We start from the raw sequence: 9,172 nt of genomic DNA on the forward strand, positions 1-9,172 counted from the left end.
TATAGAAGTATTTCCTTAATAGAGTTCTATTTTAGGAGTATTTTTTTTATCATAACTAAAACAAATATAGAGACCCTTCATTTATCATTTAACCCTTCTGAAAAAAGTGTTCTGGAAGCCTTCCGAATGACTTTTACAATGCCACAACTTTGAATAAAGTGTTCCTCATTGACGAGCTCACAAAATACCAAGAACTCTATACTATCCTCAAAGACGGTAACTACAAACTTGAATACCAAATCAGCAAGCTTAAAAATTATCGAGATTCACATACTACAAGAAACATCTGATTTTATCCAAGATATGTTAAAATCATGCTAAGGCAAGAAAACATAACTAATTATATCCATATTGCTAAGGAAGTAATGATACTCAATCTGTCTTTCAATCTTGTTTGTGGTTCTGATCAGGTCAATAGCAGCGGACCTAATCTGAACCATAAACAAGAAGGCATGGGATGAAATTTAAAATTCAGAAATTGGAGTCTTCGCTTAGATTCCTTGTTTTAACTGCAGCTGTTCTTGGCATAAGTTTTCTTTACTTATTGTACATCATTACAACCCTTGGTTCCTGCAAAGCTACTTTCTTAGTGTTCTATTATTTTCTATGTAACTGGTCATCCCGATCATGCTACCTAGTTGCAGCTCCCTAACAAAGTGTCCATCTGCATTATTTTTCTTCGAGCGTGACAACAGATGAATTTTCATTACTGGATACACTTTCATATTTGCACTTGATTCAGATTTCTCATATTTTAATTCAGTTTTGTACAACAGATTCGCTAGAAGTTCCTTTCTACCCTATGTTTCCTCTTTAATTAGCTCTCATATGATATAGTCTTTCATCAACTCCCCTTTCCCTCACAGGCATTATCCTACGGATCCTTCTGGCATATAATCATCTTCTTGAATAATTTTTCCATATAAATTTGGGTCAGGAGAATTTCTATTGGTTTTTCATTCTTTTTTGATTCAGTGCGAGGCTTCAAAGACTTTCTCAGAGTCTAATGCACCCTTAAAGTTAAGTCTAATCGCTATTGAATCTCTTTAATGACACAAAATATTGATCCCTTCTCAAAACTTGACACGCATAAACATGAGCAACAACAGTTAGTAATTCGTAATAGGGTATCAACACCTTCTTCATGGACCCCTCGGCCTTATCAATTCAAACCTATCAAACTTAACTGTGCAATGCAGGATCTTGTTTGAATAATCAATGCCTGATTGGTTAAAAAATGCATTCAAAAAAATATTGCACTTTATGTGTGTTGTCCCGATGACCTTATCAGTAATACACAACTCCCACACATGAAAGTGAATCTATCCATCTGCTTGCACTTTATTCTTCCTAGCTCATCTATGACTTAATTTGAATAAACAGATGATTAACCTGTTGCATCAGATGACACATCTATTAAAATTATCAAATAATTATAGATATCTATTGTGACAGATGATCAATCTGTTGCAATATATTACTTATTTGTTGGAAATAATTAAAAAGATATATGCATTTGTTATAATAAATTATCGATACCATTTTTTTAATTTACATATTCGAATAGTCACCAGTTTTATTTAATTAAGGGATGTAATTATACATAACTCACACTTCTAGATGTGGCTGATTTGGATTTGGACAAGGTGATTTTGTACGACTGCTTGAGAAAACTTGAAAGGCAGATTCATGAACTCCGGTAGGAGTTCGGAACACGAGAGTAAGGCTTAGGAGGGCCCTGCTACTGCCGGATAACGATTGACCGGTTGACAATAAAAATAATAATAATAATAATAATTATAACAGTAATTATAATAATAATAATTAGGTTATGTTTTTTCTTTGGGCCTATGTATTTTCTTTTAATAGATCGGATCTACCTAAGGGAGGAACCTAGTATATGGATTCAAAAATCTATGTTTGGTCGACTTTGAATTTTTATTTTTTATTTAATATTTAAATTTCATTCTGTTTATTCCTTATTTTTAACATGTCGACGGTTGGAGGTTGGGATTGAGGGTTTGGGGCAACGGATGAATCATATGTTGCAACTGATGGTTAATCTGTTGCGACAGATGGATCAATCTTGCAACAAAAAGTTATTAATAAAAAAAAAGTTATTGTTATCGAGAGGGTGAAAAGTCACGACTTTTAGATTATTTAATATAAAAATCATAAATAAATAATAAGGAAATCAATGATAAACATAATTTATAACTGTAAAAGAACGATTATTTAATTTTAATAACTGATCGTGACTTTTCACCATTTTTGTTTTTAAATCTGTTTTTTAAAATTATTTATTTATTATATAATAAAAAGGTCACAATATTGGATTAATTAAGGTATATGATGATTATTAAAAAAAAGGTGAACAGTCATGACGTTTTGTCTAACACATTCAAAACAGCTGATACATCAAATTCCCCATCTGTTGCGACTAATGAGTTAACTGTTAGAAAAAATAAAAAAACTCCTAAAACAGATGGTCGATTTGTTGCAACAAATGATATATCTGTTGCCACTGATAGGTTATCTGATGCAACAGATATACAATCTGTTGTCACAACTCAATAAAAATGGTTATTATTTTATTAAAGAAACGGTTATTTAAAAGGTGAGAAGTCTTTAATTTTTTAACTGAGAAAAATGTTATTTAAATTTAAGAACTGATTAATAATAATAAGCTGAAAAGTCATGACTTATCACAATAATAAAAACTCACCAACTTGATTTAATTAAATCATTTCTTTTCACAGAAAATAGTAAGGAAATAAATGATAAACACAATTTATAATCGTAAAAAAATATTATTTAATTTAAATAATTGATGTTAATATTAAATAGGCGGAAAGTAGTGACTTTTCGCCATTTTTATTTTTTAAATTTATTTTTTTAATTTATATAATAAAAAAGTCACCAAATTTAAATTAATGATATGATGATTATTAAAAAAGATAGATTATATGTTGCCACATATAGATTATCTGATGCAACGGGTTATCGATTTGTTGCCACATATGATATATCTCTTGTCACAGATGGGTTATCTGATGCAACAGATATAGAATCTGTTTTCACAACTCAATAAAAATGGTTATTGGAAAAAACTGATTAATAATAATAAGCTGAAAATTCATAACTTATCACAATAATCAAAAAGTCAGTCAACAACTTAATTTAATTAAGTCGTAACTTTTCACAGTAATTAAAAAGTCACCAGTTTATATGTAATTAATAAATGAAGGTGAATAGTCATGCCTTTTTGCCTAACTCATTCAAATTCAATCCTCTATAAATAGATCTCTCCTTACTCACTCGTTCATTCTACTACACTCTATTTATTTCTCGCATCTTGTCTTTCTTATTACGCTTTTAACCATTTTTTCTTCCCTGACTTGGATAAATTTTTTCTTGCTTTTTGTATAAATATACCCAATTGGTAGTATACGTTGTATTACATTCAGCGGCTTTTTTCCAAAATTACCGGGAAAATGAAATGAAATTCTTTTCGTAAGGCAAGAAAGTCGCCTAAGGAAAGTAGAAGTCTATGCAACATCAGTCGGTTCGGACCTCCACTTAGTTTCACCCAAGCTTCATCCTGGTCATGGATAGATCACCGATGAGGGAGGCTCCAGAAGGAGAAGAAGCGGACGGAGACTCCGAGGGAGATGCGATTCTTTTCTTTGCTTTTGTTTTTATTTTTTTTGTCAATTTATGTGTGTTCTAGATATTGCTGCTCCAATGTGGGACGTTGCTTTTCTGCAAGACATCGTGCGGGAATTTCGGAGGCAGGTTCATGACCCGTAGCGGGAGTTAGGCGCCATGAGAGCAAGGATGCTTCGGGAGATCCGCTGGTTGAGGAGGGCCCTGCTGCTACCAGTTGAAGATTAACCGGCTGGCAATAATAATAATAATAATGATAATAATAATAATTAGATTATTTTTTTCTTTTAGTCTATTTATTTTTATTTATTTTTGTTTAATAAAAAAAATTATATTTGATCGACCGATGTTCCAGTTCTTATTTAATTTTCATTATGTCATTTTTCTTCTCAACAAACATGTCGACGATTAAGGAATAATTTGAATCAGTAGCAATAGCAAGAGTTGAAACATATTAGTTATCTGTTGGGTTTGTGACAGGAGTTGTATTATGTTGTTCCAAACAAATTACTCATCTGTTGCAATAGAATAATTATCTGTTGCAACAGATAAAATTTTTATTGCTATAGATTACTCGTCTGTTGTAACAAATAAAAATTATGTTGCAATAGATTACTTATCTGTTGAAATAAATAACCCGTCTGTTGCAACAGATTATCCATCTGTTCGATTCATTTTACGGGCACTATAGGACCAGAAACATGAATCCAACATATGAGTCTTCTGTTGCAACAAAATATTTATCTGTTTTAACAGACTGAGTGATCTGTTTAAATTGTGGGCTCTTATGTTGTATTCATAAACGGGTTCTACCCAACAGTAGCAGTGTACCCAGATGATAAATTCAACTAAAAATCATAATTTTACTTCCCAAAGTCACCTATGAAGTAATGGCAAAGTAGAAAGTGATGTACTAAACAAAATTTCACCTAAAAAATTGGTCAAGTAGCAGTAGTAGCGGTAAAAACAACAACAATGATCGACAAGATGAAGATGAAGATGATAATGAAGTAGAAGATGATGATAACGAAGCAGAAGATGAACAATAAAGCAACAACAACAATGAACAACAAAAATCATGAAGAGAGAGAAAACAACAACAGATAAAAAAAGAGAGAAACGCGTCTTTTTTCCTCCGTTTCCCATTATATTAACTAACATTTGGATCAAAGTATAAATTTAAAAACTTGTGGGTTATTTTTAAATTTTCCAACTTTCTTAATCCATAATAAAGTAATTGTCACCTTTACTCAATTATTAAGACTTGAATTACCTAAACCTCATTTTAAAACTTTTTTTTATAACTTTTAGCTCAAAGCCCCGCAAATCTTTGTGAGTATTTGCAAGTTTACTCTTCTTATGGTTAAGAAGTGCTAATTCTTGTTTTTAATAATTGTGTTTATTTTTATGTGAATTAAATGAGAAGCTTTGAAATTGTAACCAATTTGAATTAAAAAATCTAATTAAAAATATTTTTTTCCTTACATATTTCTTAATGAGCATTGTCAGATTGTAACGAATTTGAATTCAAAAGTCTAATAAAAAATATTTTTTTTCTTACATATTTCTTAATGAGCATTGTCAGATTGTCTTGTTTATTTAATTTTTTAATATTTAATTAATGAATTAAATATAAATATTAACCTTCTATTTAATCCATCTATTTCTTAGATATTTTTAAAACACACATATATATATAATCAGAAGAACAAATAAAAAGAGATTTAAAAAGATCCACAAATAAATAAATAAGTAAACTAATCAAGTCTTTATCTAAACTTTCCGCTCTCCATTTTTACCTAACTTCCCATTCCCGTCGCCCATGTTTGCATTCTTATATCAATTTATTTTTAACTAAAATTTAAAATCTAAAATAATGAATTAATAATTTAAATAGTTCAGTAATTTAAAATATGATAAATTCTAAACTATTTAAATAATTTTCTTCCTAATTCCTTGCCGGTAATTGATGAGGATGGGTTAATGACTCTAATAAAAATATTGATAGTATAATTATGATCATTAAATGGGTAGCTTTCTAATCGTTAACGGTTGAATTTTTAAATTATAAAAATATTGGAGAAATTAATAATAAGAATTAGTTGTTTGATAGAGTGGTTTAGCATATTTAAAATAAAACATTTTCATAAAAACTATTAATAATTTATTATTTTAAAATTTTAAATTGAATAAAATAACTAATAACTAACTAGTAACTAAACTAACTCCTATAAAAATAACACATGCGATAATCCAATTTGAAATATCAAGGAATAATTTAAACATTTCTATCATTTTATCCTTAGTTATTAATTATATCCATTACCCAATACATCTCAAAGCACTGAATTAGATATATTTAAATGATGATATGATAAAATTACTATCATTTACTATTTTTTAATTTATGTGCTAAGTTAATAGTGGATAACTATTGATAGATGGAAGGAATAATAGAGTACAGTGTTGGACAATAAAATTTCGAGATCGAAAAATAAATAATAGAAACAAGAAAATATTGCAGCAATCAATTTATTGATTTCAATATATGAGTGTTACAATCTCTATGAATCCCCTGATTCACCTTTTCAAATATAAATTAAAGAGCTTAAAGTTTGATGTTGAATTTAAACTTGATTTGTTGATTTGGAGGATTTGATCTTGACTTGTGTTTGAATTCAAGGGTTTTTGAGCTTGTTCTTGAATATTGCGATTTTGATTTTGAATCTTGATGAACTTAATTTGAATGCTTGAGCTTTGTAGAGAAATTGTGGTGTTTGATCCACAAGCTTTCTCTTGCTTCTTGTTAGAGTTCTTGAGGGGTCCTTTTCTGAATTATGAGATCTCTATTTATAGTTGTGGAAAGAGAAGTGTAATGATGAAGATGAATTCCTCTGACCAATCAAATTCAAGTGACGTGATCTTATTTGGGTCTGTAGAATATAACAATATCTTGAATTTAGCAAAGTGGGCGCGTCATTTGTAGCCCAACTTAATGGACTAACCCAATAAAAATTAGATTTTATCTAAATCTATATATGTTTAGACTTAAATAATTAATTCAATTATATTAATCCACAATATTTATTTGGAACTAATATACTTTGAATTTAAGATAATTCGAATTCCGTACGGATTTAAATTCAATAATATTTTGATATTCATAAAGTGCCTTCAACTTCAAGACTTGTCAAAATATTTAATCTTTTGGAGACTAGACCTGAAGTATTAATTTAATATTTTTTTATTTTCTTTTTAAAGAAGAAAGTCAACCTTAGATGCCAACTTTTAACTCCCCTACAGGAAAGGAAATTAGCCTTTAGAGGCATATTGGACGTAAATCCAATTTCAAGGTAAATTGGTCACCGCCTTAATCATGCACGTGTAATCCTTCTTTGAGGTTAATTCAATGTCAAGGCAGGAGTTAAATGGTTTCTGCCATTTTACAAAACTCCACACTTTTTTAATAAATTAGTTTAGATGTACGTGTCTTATGCATGTATCTCATTTTAATGAATTTAAATATTATACTAAATAGAATATTTATTTAAATAATAAAAATAAATAAAATAATTAAATTTTAATATCTTTTAATTATGTAAAGATGAGGAATTTATTTCTTAAATCTAATGTTTAATATTTATAGAAGTATTTCCTTAATAGAGTTTTATTTTAGAAGTATTTTTCTAATTGAATAATAGAAAGAAAAATATAGTAATTAATTCTCCTATCATATATTTTAGAAAATCTAGTAGTAAAGAAAATACTAATTAATTCTTCTATAATATATTTTAGGAATTTCATATATTTTAGAAAATTTAGTTAATACAATAAAAAATAATTAAATAATAAATTAAAAAATAGTAAAAAACAGTTTTGTCTAAAGAAGAGCCTATGAAGGGCAAAAAGTTCAAATCACTTTTTTAAAGGCTTTCATACTTTTAATATATAGATATAAATATAGATATAGATATAAATTATAGATAAATTTTTTTTTTTTTTATTTATTTATCTTTAACGTTGTAATCCTAATAGGATTCTAAGCAAGTTTTCATAGCTCTCATGCGGACCTGTTTTACAAGAGCAATATCTGCACTTTTTTTTTTAAAATTAAAAAAAAAAATCAACACTGCAAATCCAAGTAGGAGCCTATAATAGAAACCCAATCTATATACTATACCATTTGCGGTCTTCGACAACCGCCTCTTGGCATCTATAAATAGATGTCCATTTTTCTTTTTAATTTGGCATGACTATTTTTGAGCATTCGAGACATCTTGAATTTGACGAGCAACGTCAGAGACTATTCTCTCTTGGTTTTTTGATCTCCTTATTCTTGTCTTTTTTTTTTTTTTTTTTTTTCTTTCCTCTTATTTATTTTCTAGGTTGAAATAAATAGAATATGCCAGAATTAATTTAAGGTGCGAGAGTTTAATTTCGCCTTTGTCATTTTAAGATCGAATAATTTTGCTTGAAGATGATGGATATCGGCTTAAGGTTCGAGAGTTTAACTTCTCCTACGTCACCTTAAGTCCTTAAGTCCGAAAGATTTTGCTTAATGGACATCGGCTTAAAGTTCAAAAGTTTAACTTTTCCTACGTCACCTTAAGTCCGAAAGATTTTGCTTGAAGACAGTGGACATCAATTTAAGGTGCGAGAGTTTTAACTTCGCCTCCATCACCTTAAGATCAAAAGATTTTGTTTGAAGACGATGGACATCGACTTAAGGTGCGAGAGTTTAACTTCGTCTCCGTCACTTTAAGACCAAAAGATTTTGCTTCAAGATGCAATGGTCTTCTTTAAGTATGAGCCCTTTTACCAATGCACTTACGCAATAGTCTTCTTTAAGTATGGACCCGTTTTCTTTAAGTATGGCCCTTTCACCGATAAATTTATGCAATAGTCTTCTTTAAGTATGGGCTCTTTCAATGGTCAATTTTGTCTCCGTCACTTTAAAACCTAATAAGTTCAGCTTCAAGTATGGTCCCATAACAAATCCGTTCAAATGTCAGCTTAAGGTGCAAAGGGACAAATCTTGTCCACTTTAAGGCGTGAAAATTTTGAGATTGATAAACCTTTGAGAGGCCAATTTAAGGTGCAAAGAGTCAAATTTGTCCATCTTAAGGCATGAAAATTTTGAGATCCTTTTGAGGATAAACCCGTGAGACCAACTTAAGGTGCAAAGGGACAAATCTTATCCAGCTTAAGAAATGGAAATTTTGGAGGCCTTGAATTGAAGACTTGGAGATTTTGTCAACTTTCACTCTCAAATTTACAGTTTTGAGCGGTTAAACTTTCAAATTTAGAGAGTTTAGAAACTTCATCTTATGTGAACAGAACTCATATTCCATTGGAGTTTGCCCCCATTGAGCCACCAATACTTGGAGCAAGTCCAAGATTTAATTAGTATATTTTCATACTTGGTATCCATATGGCGAATACTGCAGGAACATATTTTGTTTTGACACTCATGCAACTGAACTCAAAATAAAATTCCAAGCGCCTA

This window comes from Capsicum annuum, chromosome 11, assembly GCF_002878395.1.
Source record: "Capsicum annuum cultivar UCD-10X-F1 chromosome 11, UCD10Xv1.1, whole genome shotgun sequence".
Classification (NCBI taxonomy): Eukaryota; Viridiplantae; Streptophyta; class Magnoliopsida; order Solanales; family Solanaceae; genus Capsicum; species Capsicum annuum.